General features: G+C 49.0%; 1 pseudogene; it reads left to right on the plus strand.

Annotated features, from left to right (window-relative positions):
- The first annotated feature begins 1,911 nt into the window (after positions 1–1,911).
- On the plus strand, positions 1,912–10,885 carry LOC136386958 (up-regulator of cell proliferation-like; annotated as a pseudogene).
- The last annotated feature ends 7,631 nt before the right edge of the window (positions 10,886–18,516 follow it).

An 18,516-nucleotide genomic window follows, 5' to 3' on the forward strand; every position in this document is an offset into this window, starting at 1 on the left:
TGTTCTTGTAGACCAGAGTTGGTTTTTCACGCTGATTTTTCCTAAATTGATTTGTATTTCAGTTTGGTGGTGAGAGCTGGGCGTCTGTGCATCTGCCTACTCTGCTGCCATCTTCCCATCTCTAAACTTTTTATTTAGAAATATTTTCTGCTTAGAGATAAATGACAAGTATAAAAATTCCCCTTATCCAGAGTGTCTTATTCTTGACATTTTTTACTGTTCTCATTTATCTCTCTCTCTTACTGTCTGTGTACACACACACGCACACATATAAATACAAATGGATGTAAATTTTTCTTAAGCGTCTCTTTCCTAAGAATCCTTCAGTGTCTCTTTCCTAAGAATAGAGATATTTTTGCATAAGCACAGTATAGTTGTCAAAAATCAGTAAATTCAACATTGACAACACACAGGTTTCAATTTGGTCAGTTGACCATATAATTTGTTCCTTAACTTCAAGATCCAGTCTAGGGTTAGGCATTGCGTTTTGTTTTCTTGTCCCTTCAGCACCCTTAATCTGGAATAGTTCTTCAGTTTTTTCTTGGTTGTCTATTATGACCTTCATACTATTGGAAAATACAATTTTCTTCCCATCTAGCATGAAATTTCATTTTGGATTTGTCCACACGATTAGATCCAGGTTCTACATTCTTAGCCAGAATTCAGCTCAGGTAATGCTGAGTCCTTCCATAGGGGACCACAGTAGGGGCACCCATTGTCACTGGTTTGAGCACCCAGTGAAGTGTAATTGCTGGGTTCTATTCTACCATACTGAAACCTCATGGTAAGCGATCTATGAGGAAACATTTTAAGACTTGGTGAAGACCTTGTTTCCCGTCAGCATTTCTATCCAGGACTGCTGGGCGTTTCCTGATGGTGGTGGTGGCATGCAGTGCTCTGCTGGTGGCCACAGCCCCACAGCAGCGCTCCTTAGGGTGAGAGTCCTCTGCCCCTGTACCCCCACCCCGTTTGTTCTTCTGCCTGGTGTATACACTCATTAATTCCTGTTTTTCAATAGCTTTTAATTAAATGTTGTATTTAATTATGTTCATGCTCAAAGTGTCCCAAACATGACAGTGGGAATCCCTTCGGGCTGGTTGCTGTGTGCTCTGACATGCCCCAGCACTTTTTTAAGGAGTTTGTATTTTCTGAAGTCAGATGCTTAGCCTCATCCAGTTCTTTTCCTGACCAGGCCTGGTATCAGGCATTTCTCCACAGAGACCGGTGTGTTTTAGTGTGGGGTGATATTAAAGGGTGTTTGGTGTGCTCATTGCTACTCCGGCCCTTTCAGTGGAGCAGGCCTGGAAATTCATGCGTGCATACACAAACACGCATGCACACATGGACATGAGCATGTGTGCAGAGATCACGAGTTCACACTTGGACCTCCAGTCCCAGTGCAGCACTGTGAGTGCTTTGTCCGGCTTCCTCCACTCCTTATCTGTGTGTCCTTGCTGCAGGGTGGCACCTTGGCTCCTGACCAGCTTGCTCATTTACTCGTTCCTATGACATACCTAAAAATAGTTGATTCTAAAGTGGACCATACTTATCAAACGTACTTAGAAGAATTCAGGACCATCCCTCCCTGCCCATATTGTCTACTTCTGATGAACACCCTCTGAGTCGACCTGTAGATAAATAGGGTCAGTTTTATCAAATCGTCCTCACACTGTGCACACTCTAACCTGACTTCCCCACTAACACCATTCCACAACGTCCTATCGGCATGCTTTTGGCTACAAAGCAAGATCCACGTAGACTGTTCTGTAATGGTTGTAGACTAAGACTGTACCTGAATTTCCTGTTATTGGATTTGATTTTTAAAAGTGTCCAGTTTTTTGCTATGCTATATAAAACTTGCACCAACATCTTTGTAACTAAATCTTAATTTTAATTATTTCCTTAGGGTAGAAGTGGAATTACTGGTCAGAGGGTATGTATACTTTTATGTTTTTCTGAGTGGCTGTGTTTATGCTCTGGCTCATAGTGTCTGGGATTGCTGGTTCTTCTAGACCGATGCTTTCTCAATGTGGCTGCACATCAGAACCACCAAGGGCACTTTCAGAAGCAGTGGTGCCCCGGTCCAGACTCAGGACCTCTGAGATTCTTGTTTTGAGGATCTGGGGTGTGATCAGGATTGGTAGTTTTCATAGGCTCATCCAAGAGATTTTGATATGCAGCCAACTGGGAAGGAAAAAAAGTGTTATTTCATTGCTTTTGTTTGTTTTTTTTTGTTTGTTTTTTTCATTTTTCCGAAGCTGGAAATGGGGAGGCAGTCAAACAGACCCCTGCATGCCCCTGACCGGGATCCACCCGGCACGCCCACCAGGGGGCGATGCTCTGCCCATCTGGGGCGTCACTCTGTTGCATCCAGAGCCATTCTAGCACCTGAGGCAGAGGCCACGGAGCCATCCCCAGCACACGGGCCATCTTTTGCTCCAATGGAGCCTTGGCTGCGGGAAGGGAAGAGAGAGACAGAGAGGAAGGAGAGGGGGAGGGGTGGAGAAGCAGATGGGTGCTTCTCCTGTGTGCCCTGGCTGGGAATCGAACCCAGGACTCCTGCACGCCAGGCTGACGCTCTACTGCTGAGCCATATTTCATTGTTTTAATTGTAACGTTCTTCTGAAATTATTACAGACAATCAGATTTGGGAGAAGTGGCCCCTGAAATAAAAGCATCTGAGAGACAAGCAGCTGTGGCCATTGCAGGTAAAGTTAGACTTGGGCTCCCAGCAAAGCAGATACCTTTCTTCTATCCCCTTGGGGTTCTGGATTCCAGCCTCAGCCTGGCCTGGGGAACATGGACCTTGAAAGTAAATCCACATAAGGCTTTGATTTTCCTTTTACAAGAATATCCCGTCTAGGTGTCTTTTTTTTATTATTCATTTTGGGGGAGGGGTCAGGAAGTAAGCATTAACTCCCATATGTGCCTTGACCAGGCAAGCCAGGGGTTTCAAACCAGTGATCTCAGCATTCCAGATCGATGCTTTATCCACTGCACCACCACAGGTCAGGCTAGGTCTGTGGTCGGCAAACTCATTAGTCAACAGAGTCAAATATCAACAGTACAACAATTGAAATTTCTTTTGAGAGCCAAATTTTATAAACTTAAACTATATAGGTAGGTACATTCCTTATCGAGGTACCGTCCACATGTGGTATTTTGTGGAAGAGCCACAATCAAGGGGCCAAGGAGCCGCATGTGGCTCGTGAGCCGCAGTTTGCCAACCAAGGGGCTAGGTGTCTTTTAAACTTCCCTTAATATTCAAAGTGGGATTTAGTTTTAAAACAGGCGATGATCGCACTGCTCACCTGGACACACTCCATTTCAACATGTTATGTCTGCTTACCCAAGATGTGTCCAGGGTGACTGAGTAGTTCCTAAGCTCTAAGCACTTCTGAGAGGGAAAGACATGTCTTGTTGGGACAACAGGTATAAAGTGGAACTGTCCTGATTAGACTGGGGCTTCTGGTCTTTCTGGTCATGGTCCCCAGAAGCGGTTTTTGCTCCTATGGAGATTGTGGGGTGGGGCTGTAGCAGCTCCTCTAGACTTCAGCTTTAAGGTTTGGCCACACTCCAGATATCTTTCTCTTATTGATTCATTTTCAAGGTGAATTTCATTAACCTGGTACTTCACCAAATGAATGTGTTCTATTGGATATTAATAGTGTTATACAAAAATAACCCCACAAAATACACAAATAAGTTTGTGTTAATCACTTTTTGCTATGGGTTGTTTTTTTACAGGGACAGAGAGAGAGAGTCAGAGAGAGGGATAGACAGGGACAGACAGACAGGAATGGAGGGAGATGAGAAGCATCAATCATCAGTTTTTTGTTGTGACACCTTAGTTGTTCATTGATTGCTTTCTCATATGTGCCTTGACCATAGGCCTTCAGCAGACTGAGTAACCCCTTGCTCGAGCCAGCGACCTTGGGTCCAAGCTGGTGAGCTTTTTGCTCAAGTCAGATGAGCCCACGCTCAAGCTGATGACCTTGGGGTCTCGAACCTGGGTCCTTCTGCATCCCAGTCCGATGCTCTATCCACTGTGCCACTGCCTGGTCAGGCCCTTTTTGCTATGTTTTATTAAATATTTATTCAATGAGATACTATTTCATACCCTATGTAATGCTTACTACCAAAAACAAGAGAAATGTTCGCCAGGATGTGGAGAAATTTGTGCATGGTTGGTAGGTGTGTAAAATGTTGCAGCTGCTGGGAACTGGGGATGGAGGTTGCTGCAGGGGTGGGGAGGAGAGGTGAAGCAAGCTGCTTAATGGGAACACAGTTTACTTTCCAGTGATGGAAATGTTGTGGAGCTAGATGGATAAGAAGTAGGGACCGCACAACTTTGTGACTTTACTAAATGGCACAGAATTACTCACTATAAAATGTTCTTCTTCCCCAAAGTTTTTTCCTTTTTTGTTAAAATACCATAAAATAATGTTTACTATCTTAACCATTTCTAAGTATTCAGTTTAGTGAAGAAATACATTCACTTTGTTGTGCAGCCATCAACACTGTCCATCCCACAACTTGACTCATCTTGTCAATAGAAATTTTATCCTATTCAATTATAACGTCCATTCTCCTCTCCCCCAGCCCATGGCACTCACCATTATACTTTCTGTGTTTATGATTTGACTTCTCTGGATATGTCCTGTACATGGACTCGTACCATGCTTGTCTTTCGGTGACTGGCTTATTTCTCTCAGCACAGGGTTTGTCTGTGCTGCAGCATTTTGTAGAACCTTGTTCCATTTAGAGGCTGAATAACATGCCATAAAACGTACAGACCACATTTTATCTGTCCATTTGTTCGCTGGTGGACATTCAGGTTGTTTCTGTGTTTTAGCTGTGGTGAATAACAATGTGAACGTGGGTGTGCAGATATATCTTTGAGACCTTGTAGTCAATCTTTTGGAGGAATCTACCAAAGGTGGAATTGCTGGGACAGATGATAGTTCTAACTTGCTGCTGAGACCGTGTGTATGTTTTTCTTCCAGATCTGGAATGGAGGGAAATGGAAGGAGATGACTGCGAGCTTCAGTATGGAGGTGGAGACCACAGGGCTTGGTGTTGGATTGGGGTGGGGAAAGAGAGAGGGAACAGGCACAGTGAAAACGAATTGGTGTGTCATGGCTGATAGCTCTGTTGGTTGGAACATCGTCATGATGCACAAGGGTTGCAGGTTCCATCCTTGGTCAGGGCACATACAGGAACTGATCAATGTTTCTGTCTCTCTTTCTCTTTCTCTTCCTCTCTCTCAGTAAATCATTAAATAAAATTTTAAAAATAACTGTAGTTGTATATTTTGAAAAATTGGGAGTACTCTGTCTCAATAAGTAGCAGAGAGGATTCTGAGTTCAGCTTAAACTGGTGTGAGTCCCAGGCATCTGGCTTGATTGACACTTGTTTTCCTTTGCTTTTGTAGATGGTCCGAATGAGGCTCAGGACAGTGACTTTCCAACAGGTATGTGTTTTCTGTCTTGTTTCTTGTCACTGCTACAACTTCCTGTCCTGTTGAAGAAAGATAGCATCCATGCTGGTGGTCCCCACACCTGGCTGCATCAAAATCATGTCTAGTCCACTAACTTTTTTTTTTAATTTTAGTGAGAGGAGAGGAGGTAGAGACAGACTCCCGCATGCACCCTGACAGGGATCCACCCAGCAGACCCCCCAGGGGGCAGTGCTCTGCCTATCTGGGGCAACTAGAGCCATTTTTTAGTGCCTGAGGTGGAGGGGCCATCTTGCTCTAATCTAGCCATGTCTGTAAGAGGGGTGGAGAAGAGAGAGAGAGGTGAGAGGGAGGGGATGGAGAAGCAGATGGCTGCCTCTTTTGTGTGCTCTGACTGGGAATCAAACCTGGGATTTCCACATGCCGGGCTGATACTTGACTACTGAGCCAACTGACCAGAGCCACTAACTCTTTATATCAACTTACATATTAATAATATTGCCAGAAAAAGCAAACCCCTAGAAGCTATTACAGTATAGAGTAACAGAGTTGGAATCTCTGGGTGTTATTTTTAACATATCCTTTTCAAAGTGATTCTAAAGCACAGCCTGGTTTGGGAACCACTTATGGTGTGCTGGTTTCATATACAGGCCTGTGGAGAGTCATGCACTGGGCATGAGTGTGTATGTAACAGGCTTTCTGCTCTGGCTTTTCCCTGCGGCACTTAACTACCGTGCTGCTTCAGAAATACTGTAGAGACAGTTGTTCCCTGTCTGATAAGAAAATATCCCTGGTCTACGGCCATACCACCCTGAACGCGCCCGATCTCATCTGATCTCAGAAGAAAATATCCCTGGTTTCATTTTGCCAATACTGAGAAACCTGAGTAACACGTATGGAGAGTTTCTTCTTCAGTGTCTCTCCCTACAAGTGCTGTTCCTGCAGCAAGTTCACCAGCTCCTGGTCGTGCTGCAGCCACAAGCCCGAGAACCTGCTGAGTCCATGCAGACAGTAGGCAGCTGGTGGACCCTGCGGGGAAGTGAGACAGATGTGCCCCAGTGCTGTGACTGCTACTGGTTACCAGGGCCTGGGCCTAAACCGTCCTGTGCTTCTGAGGAAACTGCCCCCGTAGTTCCCAGGAGCACCTAGGGTAGCATTACAGGGGCCACTTCCTCTTTGGAGAAAGGAGCAGAGAGAATCCAGGAGAGCAGCAGGAATCGTGTTCATTTTGTTGACTTATTATCATTAAAAGTGTACTAGTTATATGTAATATGAAAACTGGTAAGAGGCCATGTCCAAGACAGGGAAGTGGCCGAAACCCTTGGCATGACTGTTGTGAGCATGCAGTGTTTGTAAGAGGCCGGATCAGAATGGGTGATGTAAGGTGAGAACAAATAAGAGCAGAATTATGATAATCTCTAACAAAGACTTGAATACAATAAAGATTTAGATCCATATTATTGGCTTCAGACTTGCAAAATAGTTTAGCTATGGTTTGCAGCACTCTAATAATAATTCCCTGTTTTGTTTAAATATTCTCTAATTATTTTGTAAAGAGGAAAGAACAGGAACAAGAAAATCATAGTGAATCAGTGATGGTGTCACCTGTGGCAGACCGGTTACAGTGAGGGGACCCACTGCCAGACCGAGTGCAGGGAGAAGCACAGATGTATGCGGGGGTGGGGGTTGGGGGGGAGAACGGGCTGCCCGCACCTCAGGGTGCACTCACTCCAGCCAGTTACAGTGTGAGGGGACCCACTGCCAGACCGAGTGCAGGGAGAAGCACAGATGCCCGCAGGGGTGGGGGTGGGGGGGGAGAACGGGCTGCCTGCACGTCGTGGTGCACTCACTCCAGCCAGTTACAGTGTGAGGGACCCACTGCCAGACCGAGTGCAGGGAGAAGCACAGATGCACGCAGGGGTGGGGGGGAGAACGGGCTGCCCACATGTCGTGGTGCACTCACTCCAGCCAGTTACAGTGTGAGGGGACCCACTGCCAGACCGAGTGCAGGGAGAAGCACAGATGCACGCGGGGGTGGGGGTGGGGGAGAACGGGCTGCCCGCACCTCGGGGTGCACTCACTCCAGCCAGTTACAGTGTGAGGAGACCCACTGCCAGACCGAGTGCAGGGAGAAGCACAGATGCATGCAGGGGTGGGGGTGGGGGGGAGAACGGGCTGCCCGCACGTCGTGGTGCACTCAGTCCAGCCAGTTAATTTGGGCTCAGTGCTGGAGCCCGTAGGCTGCAAGAGAAACAGATGCGCAGACTTCTGTCTGAGGCCCCTGGTGTCCTGTCCTTCTCTGATGTCCACGTGCCTGCCTGTGTTCAGAACAACCTGGGTGGTGTGATTTATGTGTGTCTTGGTCTCAGGTGGCCCAGGGATCCTGCACTCTGCTCTCTGAAGGAGGCCACCCCACCCTCATGCTGGTGTTTCCTCTCTGCTTCCACCCTGGCCCCCGCTCTGCATGGTGAGCACTTATGTCTTCATTTCCCTCTACAGTGGAGAGGAGCCGACTTCAGGAAATGCTGTTGCTTCTGGGGCTAGAGACACACCAGGTCCAGAAACTCGGCCTCCAGGATGCCCTGCAGATCAGCAGTGACAGTACGAGGAACTGGGCTCCGCAGGCTCCAAAAGACTTGCCCTGGAACTTCCTCCGGAAGCTGCAGGCCCTCAATGCCGAGGCCAGGAACACCACCATGGTGCTGGATGTGCTCCCAGACACCCGGCCTGTGGAGAAGGAGAGCCAGATGGAGGAGGAGGTCATCTACTGGGACACCGCTGATGACATCTCCGCGGACATCTACTCCTTCTCGGAGCTGCCCACCCCTGACACGCCCGTGAATCCCTTGGACCTCCTCTGTGCCCTGCTGCTTTCCTCTGACAGTTTCCTGCAGCAAGAAATCATGCTGAGGATGTCTCTCTGCCAGTTCGCACTCCCGCTCATTCTGCCAGACTCGGAGAACTATGCCCACACCATCCTGCTGTGGGCCATGCGGGGTACTGTGTGGACATGATGGTCACAGCCCCCAAGGGGCGTGGGCAGCCTCACGGAGGAGGCGTTCCCCGGGCCCCCGCCTTTGCCTTCGTGAGCATGGAGGTCAGCAGCAACTCCAAGTCCCAGCTGCTCAATGCCGTGCTCACCCCGGGCCACGGGCAGCGAGACTGCTTCTGGCATTGGAATATGAGCCTGGACGCCAGTTCTCGGGAGATTGCAGATGGGCTGGTGGAGATTTCCTGGTTCCTACCCAGTGGCAGGGAGGACCTGGACCTCTTCTCTGAGCCCGTGGCCTTTCTGAACCTCAGAGGCGACATTGGGTCTCACTGGCTGCAGTTTAAGCTCTTGACAGAAGTCTCCTCGGCCGTGTTCATCCTGACTGACAACATCAGTAAGAAGGAGTACAAACTGCTGTCCTCTATGAAGGGGTCAGCCACCAAGTACTACTTCATCCTGAGTCCCTACCGTGGGAAACGCAACTCCAACCTGCGGTTCCTGAACAGGCTGATCCCCGTGCTGAAAATGGACCACTCACATGTGTTTGTGAAGGTCAGCAGCACAGACGGGGTGCATTTCACGTGCAGGGTCCACTCCATTGTGGCACACGTGGCCCGGTCCCCCTGCAGGAGGGTGTCGGTGGAGGACATGGCCCACGCAGCCCGCAAGCTGGGGCTGAAGGTCGACGAGGACTGTGAGGAGTGTCAGCGGGCGAAGGACCGGATGGAGCGGATCACCAGGAACATCAAAGACTCAGACGCCTACGGGCGGGACGAGCTGAGACTGCAGGGGGAGCCGTGGAGAAAGGCAGCCCGGGTGGAGAAGGAGCTGTGCCAGGTGCAGTGGGCGGTGGACCCTCCGGACAAGCACCGGGCAGAGCTGAGCCACCGGCTGCTGGAACTTCGCACACAGCAGAGCAGCCACGACCCTGCAGGGGGCATGCAGGAGTTCATCGCGGGCATCAGCTGCCCCTCCTTAGGCGAGAGGTAGTATCTCCTGAGGTGGATGGAGTGGGGGCTGGCCTAGGTGGCCCAACCAAGGCTGAGACAGTCTCCAGGAGGCAGTTCTGACCCTGAGACTGAAGCAGCTTGGGGCTGGGGACCTCCGTGAGCCGCTCTGGCCGGAACCCCTGGGGGTGGAGCACTTCCTGCGGGGGATGGGGCAGTTTTATGAGGCAGAGAGCTGCCTTGTGGAGGCAGGGAAGCTGCCAGCAGGCCAGAGGCGCTTTGCCCACTTCCCAGGCTTGGCCTTGGAACTGCTGGTCCAGGGGCTGCCCCTGGAGCTGATCAATGGAAACACGCTGAGCACCCCTCTGCGCTGGGTCACAGGGCTCTTGAAGGAGCTACATGCGCACCTGGAGAGAAGGTCATGGCTGGTGGTGGTGTCGGCGTTGGGCGTGCCTGCTACAGGGAAGTCCACTCTCCTCAATACCATGTTTGGGCTTCGGTTTGCCACAGGGAGGGGTCGTGGTCCTTGGGGGGCCTTTATGCAACTTGTTACAGTGGCTGAGTCCTTCAGCCAGGACCTGGGCTGTGACCACATCCTGGTGATAGACTCAGGGGGTTTAATAGGAGGCGCCCCGGCCACGGCTGGGGAGCGCTTTGAGCTGGAGGTCTCCCTGGCCACTCTGATGATGGGGCTGAGCAACGTCATTGTGGTCAGTTTAGCTGAAACAAGGGACATTCCACCTGCTGTGGTGCATGCTGTTCTGAGGCTGGAGAAAATGGGGCACGTGCCTAACTACCAGTTTGTGTACCAGAACCTTCACGACATGTCTGTCCCCGGCCCGAAGCCTTGGGAGAGGAGTCCGCTGCTGGAGCACCCTGCTGATGTGAGCAGAGCTGCTGCCCAGGTGGACAGACAGGGAGAGGGCCTCCGGACGCTAGCATACCTGGCCTTTTGTGACCCAGAGAAGCAGCACGTATGGCACATCCCTGGCCTTTGGAATGGAGTGCCTCCCATGGCTGCCATGAGCTTGGGGTACAGTGAAGCCATTTTTGAGTTGGAGAGGTGCCTGCTGGAGAACATCAGGAATGGCCTGTCCAACACCAACAAGAACGTTCAGCAGCTCATCGAGCTGGTGAGCCAGCTGTGAGTTGCAGCTGGTCTGAGGGGTGTCCACCTGGGGTTGGCATCTGAGAGGGCTGGTGCCCTGCCTATGTGAGAAGGTAGAAAGGCAAAGACAGGGCCTGGTGTTTCCTGAGCAGTGGGGAGAGAGGCTGTTGGGGGTGTAGCAGCCCTGGTGTCAGGTGCAGACAAGAGCTCTGTCTCAGCACCGTGGGTGACCCCTGCAGTGGGGTCTCTTTCATCTGTTTCTGGAGCAGAGGGGTGCCCTCTATCACTGCAGTTGGGCACATGGGTCTCCAGAAGAGGGGTAGGGAAGGGGCCCTAGGAAGCAGACAGGCCTTCCTGGCAAGCCCAGCATCAGTGGTTTGATGCAGCTCATTCAGTGAATGCCCATGTGGGCAAGTCTATTTATTGACTGACCGTGAAGCCCGTCCCAACCCCACCCTGCTCGCTCTTCTGTGTCCTACACCCCACAGCACGTTGTGTACACCTCCCACAGCATGACCATGTGCATCGTGACTTACCTGGTCACACATATGCCCCTCCCCAGATGGTTAGCTCCTTGAGAGCAGGGGCTGTGTGTTCCCTGTCACCCCAGGGCCTGGTACACTGTGGGCGCTTTAATAAATGTTTGTGAAACAAATGAATGCACAAATGAGAGTAACAGGTGGCTCCTCTCTGGCCCTAATGTTCATGTTTCCTCCAAGAGGACCAGTGTCTTCTGAGGGAGGGGTGCATGCTGGGCCCTGAAAGAAGACCCATTCTTCAGGCTGTTACTGGGAAACTGAGCTAACTGTCCTTGTAGTAGCTCCAAAGTGCCTCCATCACTGTCCCATTCTGTAGGTGAGGACGGGCCCAGAGCAGCAGACCTGTGTGGGCAGTGAGCCGAGAGGGAGCCGCTGCCCTCAGTGCTGCCTCTCTACTTCCCACACTCTCAGGGCAGCAGGCTCACCCCCTAGGCCCTCGGTGCCAGCCCTTCACTTCCCTGCACTGCTCCTGACATGGGCCCCCCTGCTGCCATTCGAGCCAGAATTTGAGGCCCTTCCCTGTCTTTTCTCCAGCTGAAGTCCTGACCTGCACTAGCCCTCACCAAGGTGACCTCACTGAGCCTCAGAACCCAGTTCCAGCTGTGTCACTAGCTCTGTGAATCTCAGCTGAGGCCTTGGGGCCTTTCTGTTTTGTGGTTACAGGAAAACTTGGCCTCAAGGTGGTGATCAGGAGCTCTCTGTGTCCCTTTCATTGCTGTTGCCAGACTTGGAAAGTGAGCCCTGTGTCCTGGAACCCGTCCTTGAATGCAGGCCCCTTGGCCCCTTTTCTGAAGTGCGAGGACACCTGCGGCTTCCTTGGTGTCTGGGGCATTGCCCCTTGGGTTCTGTGAGCCTCTGGACGTGCAGAACAGGCCGTGTGCCACACTGGCACTCTGGAAACCTGGTCTTCTGCTAATAAATTTGGGAAAATGTTTTCCCTTCTGAAACTTAAAAAGAATTTGTAATCCTCAAGCACTGCAAGCTCATCTCTTCCTGTATCATTAAGTAAAACAAATTTTAAGATGTTGGTTCACCTTGAAAACCACAAACCTGTTATTTTCTCCATCCAGGCCATGGAAGCTACCCTGGTGCTTCTCCAACACAGTGGGAAATCCACTAGAATATTTCTGGGTCCCAAGTTCAGGCACTGGAGACCTGTCTTAGGATTGTTGAATATCAATCAGTCCCTATTATTTATTTATTTAAAAAAATTTTTTTTCTGAAGTTAGAAGCTGGGAGGCAGTCAGACTCCCCCATGTGCCCCACCAGGATCTACTCGGCATTAGATCTACCAGGGGCAATGCCTTGCCCATCTGGGGCGTTGCTCCTTTGGGGATGGAGCCATTCTAGCACTTGAGGCGGGTGCCATGGAGCCGTCCTCAGCATTCGGGACAGCTTTGCTCTAATGGAGCCTTGGCTGCAGGAGGGGAAGAGAAAGAGAGAAAGGAGATGGGGAAGGGTGGAAAAGAAGATAGGTGCTTCTCCTGTGTGCCCTAACTGGGAATCAAACCCGGACTTCCACACGCTGGGCTGATGCTCTACTGCTGAGCTGAGCCAACTGTCCAGGGCAATCAGTTCCTTTGAAAACTTATTCTAGCTATTCCTGAAATCTGAAACAGGGAAGCTCAACTGGTTCCCTACTAACCGAGGGTTCTTTATTTGGGGTCTACCCATTATGTAAAGTTAAGGTTCAATCATTGAATTCCTGAAAATTGTGTGCTGTTCCTTCTGTGGAAAAGGTTTGTAGCTTTCAACAGATTTTCAAAAGGATACATTTCTCTTAATGGTGTATTAAGCAATATCTGTAATATCTTAGTTTGGTTTTTTTTTTTTTTTTTTTTGTATTTTTCCGAAGATGGAAACGGGGAGGCAGTCAGACAGACTCCTGCATGCACCCAACCGGGATCCACCCGGCATGCCCACCAGGGTGCGATGCTCTGCCCATCTTGGGGCATCGCTCTGCTGCAACCAGAGCCATTCTAGCACCTGAGGCAGAGGCCACAGAGCTATGCTCAGCGCCCGGGCAAACTTTGCTCCAGTGGAGCCTTGGCTGCGGGAGTGGAATAGAGAGACAAAGAGGAAGAAGAGGGGGAGAGGTGGAGAAGCAGATGGGTGCTTCTCCTGTGTGCCTTGGCCAGGAATCAAACCCGGGACTCCTGCATGCCAGGCTGATGCTCTACCACTGAGCCAACCAGCCAGGGCCTGTAATATCTTAGTTTTACTGAGACAGAACCTAGCAGGGTTGGTGTTAGAAATCTGTGTGAGCCTGACTGGGCAGTGGTGCAATGGATAGAGCGCCGCACTGGGACACAGAGGACCCAGGTTTGAGACCCCGAGGTCACCAGCTTGAGCGCAGGCTCATCTGGTTTGAACAAGGCTCACCAGCTTGATCCCAAGGTCGCTGGCTCGAGCAAGGGGTAACTCGGTCTGTTGTAGCCCCCCGATCAAGGCATATATGAGAAATCAATGAACAACTAAGGAGCCACAAGGAAGAATTGATGTTTCTCATCTCTCTCCCTTCCTGCCTGTCTGTCTCTCTCTCTGACTGTCTCTACCACCGAAAATAAAAAAGAAATCTGTGCAAATGTAAGTCTGATATTGTTGTAGCTCTCCCTAGTTCCTCAGATGTGAGTTAGCCCAGGGAAGAAAATTTCTTTTTTTCTGAATCACTAGTAAAAATATAATTTTGGCTTATAAACCTATCATGAGTTCCTAAGACATCAGTAAAACTAATTCAGAGTTCAGTGTTACAAGCACTGACAAGTCAGGGCTGCAGATATGAGCCAAGAAGTCCTTGATCCTGGTTGTGGTGACTTTCCACCTCTCACCCCTCAGCTCCCACATGCTGCTGTATGCCCCAGCCTCCTTCTGCCTGTCCTTGGCCCTCTCCAGCAGGCACTTCTCCATCAGGACAGTCTCTGATGTCAGCTTCACCTTCATTCTACCACCCAAGGGTGTCAGGCCCCTTTAAGTGCTCCTGTTACAGTTCTTACCTTAGCTTTTCTGCCCTCCCCATCCAGGCTCCCTGTTCCCTGTGTAATGCAGTATCAGCCCTCTTTTGTGTCCAGATCTAGTGCCGTGTCAGAGTCAGGAAGTGAAGTGTTGCTGGTACATGTGAGGCCCATTTCCATATCCATCTACTCCAAGTCCTGGACTTGCGGCTTCTTCCCACAGGTCCCAGTGTGGCACAGGATGTTTGTAATTGGGTCTATCAGGAGTCGGGAGATGATTATCTCAGCACCCCAAAGCTAAAGTCAGTAATACTAGCTTGGGACCTAGCCCACTGAACCTACTCCATTCTGTGCCTCAACAATGGATAGTGGGTGTGGAGAATGAAACATGGGGATGTCTCTCTAAAACAAAATTATAAAACTGGATAATGAAATACTATCAGTTTAAAAGCCTCCTTCAGGAAAAGGTGGAAGGTCTCACAGTTGGAAACTACTGTGATTGGAGAATATCTCATCCCTGTTCCGCCCCCTTACCCAGTATGCAGAACAGCTGGAGGCCACAGTTAATAAATTAGAAATAAAACATTTCTAGTAAAGTGAAAGACACTGTTCTTCTATTAATGGTTTTTTTGAGGACCCATCTTCAAGTGGTCAAAGAAATCTTGATCATGCAGAATGTACAGACTGAAGCCAAGATGAGTTTCTTGGTCCCTTTTCCTCTCCCAGTGCGATGTTGGGCAACTCGCCCTCCACCGGTGTGTGCATTTGCCCTCCACATAGATGCTAGTGTTGTCCTTCCTCCCTTGGAAACCACAGCCGCTGCAACATCAGGGTGGATGATGTAGATTTAAAAAGGCCAAGTGTTGGCGATTTCACATGATCAGCCTAACAGAACCAATGACAACTACTTCTACTGACAGTTCTATGACATGGTATCAGCAACAAAACCATTTTATAGAAAATAGAACTGAGGCTCAAGTGTACAGATTGTCCCACCAGGGCACAACTCCAGAACCTGGAGCCTAAATTTTGTGTTTTGAGGTTTTTTTTCCCCATTACAGTGTTGAATTCTGAAATAAGACATCCAGTGTTGGTACTTTCCCCCTCACTGTAGTCGTCAGTGGAGACCAATGACGGTGTTAGTGCCCTGGTCTGAGCATCAAGGCCCCATGGTGTCCCTGAGGTTCTGACCCAGCCCAGGGCAGGGTGAAGCCCCTCCCTTTTGCATAGCGCCTCGTTGAAAAATTGGGTGAAGTTTAAACCAAAACGTGTTTGTTCTTCACTGTGGATAAATCCAGGAGTTTGCTATAAAGACAATTATTTGAAAAAACTACTGAAAGTAAACTGTAATAGAAAGTTTTAAAAGTAAATTAAATATGGCCTAAAAAGCAAAGTAAGTTATGAGAAATACGTAATACTAGATATGTTCATTAAAGAGAATACAGAGACTACAAGGAGAAAAAAATTACAAACCAAAAGAAATTACACATCATCATACTTTCCAAAGATAACTACTGCTAACACTTGAAATGATTTTTTGTATATTTTTACTGTGTGAATATAAGTAGATGATCTTTTTTTCTTAAATGGCATCTTGACAGTTTTTGTGAGCTTGTTTCCGTGTATCGTTAGGGCTTTAATATCGACATTGCAGAAAAAATATTTGGAGACAACTCAAGTAGCTGAATGTGTAAAGACTAAGAAAACGCTCCAAGGGGAGGCCCGGGAGTGTGGCGAGGGGCACGTTGCTGTCCTCAGGACACCGGGACAAGCTCTTCGGGTGAAACCTCACGCTCATTCCGCCCCGAACCGCGGCTCCAGGGGTGGCCGGCGAAGAGGTGCAGAAATGAGCACCAGAGCGTGGGTCCGCCCGGCCCCGCCCCCACTTCGCCCTAGGGCCCCGCCCCCCACCGCAGAGTCGCAGCTGCGCCGGCTCCGATTTGATCTTGTCCACGGTGCGCTGACCTTTGCCCCCGTGGCGCGGTGGAGCGTCACGCACTGCGCTCAGCCAAAATGGCGGCGCCCATGGGTAGCTGGAGGCCTGACAGCGGGTGAGCGGGCTCGGTGGGTCATGGCTGCCACGGGTTTCGTGTTACAATTCCCCCTCCACACACGCAGGTGCTGTCCTGGAGCTGAGAGCTGCTGTGTGCCTGGCGCGCCCTTCACGTCTCCATGGTGTGCGCCAAGGTGAGCCGCCTGGGGATGAGGGGCCGGGCCAGGGTCGCCGCCTGGGTCAGGCATGCGACTTACGGCCTCTCTGTCCTCCTAGAATCGAGCAGCCCGGGTCCGAGTGAGCCAAGGGGACAAGCCGGTGACATACGAGGAGGCTCACGCGCCTCACCACATCGCGCACTGCAAGGGTTGGCTGTCGCTGCACACAGGTGGGGGTAGGATGGTGCCAGAGGCTGGCGATGTGACCCCAGCGCCACCGACGAGTTCTCGGCTGTGACGGGTACAGGAGGAGTGAGCCGCGTTCGAGGTTTTACTCCACTCAGTGATCCGCGTGGAGTCAGAAATCCGTCCACCTGTAGAGGAGAAGTGGGAAAGCAGGCGTCAGGGCACAAGGGTGGAAACACGACACAGCGGTGGCTTTTTCCGCGGGGAGCGAGGAGCGGATTGAACCTCCACGGAGGGATTTGCGTGCCTGGAGGCAGGAAGTGTTGTTGCTTTGCTGTCAATCACTTGTGATTGAATGAGCTGCCAGGTGGCTCTGAGGCAGTGAAGAGTGAAACCCTGTAGAGTCGACTTGGACACGCGGGACAGTGTGTTGTAAATACAGCAGCTTTCCTCTGAAGCACTGGTTTTTCTTTATTTTCTGTGAATTTTTCTACTCTTGGCAGTGCCCTTTTTTTAATTTTTGTTTTTGTTTCAGTGTATTTGTCCAAAGTTTTTTAAATTTGTATTGAATTTATTGAGGTGATACTTGGTTTGTAAAATTATGTTGGTTTCAGGTTTACAATTGTATAATGATCGTGTGTATGTTGTATTGTGTGTTAACCACCCCAAGTCAAGTCTCTTCCAGTCTGTGCTGCTAGTTTCAGCTTTCCTACAGTACCCATGTGTCCTTTTGAGTTGCTGGTTCCATGTATTCACAGTTTTGTGCGTTTTGTTATTGACTCCGCTGCCTTAAACAGCGGTGATGCTGAGTGGTTGTCTGGTGTTCCTGAGCCCAGGGAGGCTGTGACATACTTGACAGAGGAAATGTGCATGTTAGATTAGCTTACTTCAGGCATGAGTCATGGTGCTTTTGGGAGAGTTTAGTATTAATTAGCCCACATAATAAAAAAGGTGTCTTTAAGTAGAAATATATATGGTCTACCGAAAGTTCTGTCCATTTTTGGAATAAAACAAAATACAAATTTTTCTTACTATCAATAAACTTTATTAAATAATATAATTGCCATTATTATTAATGATTACTTGCCAGCGTGAGGGCAGTTTGTATATCCTGTTTTTGAAAAGAGTTTTATCTTTTGATGTGAAAAATTGAATCAGTGCTTGTTTGATATCTTCTTCAGTTTTGAATTTTTTGCCCTTCAAAAAATTTTGTAAGGACAAAAACAAGTGATAGTCGGAGGGTGCTAAGTCCAGGGAATATGGTGGATGCGACAATTTCCCAGCCTAGTTCTGCAATTTTTTGACGAGTCCCCAAAGCAGCATGTGGCCTGGCATTATCATGATGCAGTATGATGTTCTTCCTATTGAACATCACCGGCCTCTTTTCTTGGACTGCTGTCTTTAAATTATCCAGTTGCTGACAATACTTCTCGAATTGAGCTTTTTGTTTGGTTTTAAAAGCTCATAATGTACTTGTCCTCGAATGTCCCACCATATACACAACATTCTCTTATTCAGAGTCAAATTTGGTTTAGAAGTGGAAGGGCTAGGTTTTCCGGGTTCACAATATGCCTTTTCCTTACGATGTTTTCGTAGGTAATCCACTTTTCATCCCCAGTTATCATCCGGTTCAAGAAGGGCTCGATTTTGTTCCAAGCAAGCAGAGATGTGTATATGATGACTCGATCATCCAAATTCTTCTGACTTAATTTATGTGGCACCCATCTTGAATATTTCCACACCAATCCTTTCTTCCGAATATGGTCTGAAATGGTTTGCTGAGCTGAATTAAGCCTTTCTGCGATCTCCGATGTTGTCAGAAAAGGATCTTGCTCCAACATGGTCTTAACAACATCGTCATCGATCAAAGATGGTCGCCCAGAATGTGGCTTATCAGAAAGGTCGAAATCACCTGTTTCGAATTTTTCGAACCATCTTCTGCATGTCCTATCAGAAACTGTACCTTCACCAAACACTTTCAATAAATTTCTACATGCTTCTGTAGCATTTCTTCCTTGTTGAAATTCGTAAAAATTACAGTGGCGTAAATGAATTTTATCAGTAGCCATGGGTACACTATCGCTTCACACATAAGACTAACGTGAACCAACTTTGTTTTAGTTAATTTGCTACGTCAGTATGTATACATTAAGTGATAAAAATAGAGAGGCACACATGTGCCAA

Source organism: Saccopteryx leptura, unplaced genomic scaffold, assembly GCF_036850995.1.
Source record: "Saccopteryx leptura isolate mSacLep1 unplaced genomic scaffold, mSacLep1_pri_phased_curated manual_scaffold_25, whole genome shotgun sequence".
Taxonomy (NCBI): Eukaryota; Metazoa; Chordata; class Mammalia; order Chiroptera; family Emballonuridae; genus Saccopteryx; species Saccopteryx leptura.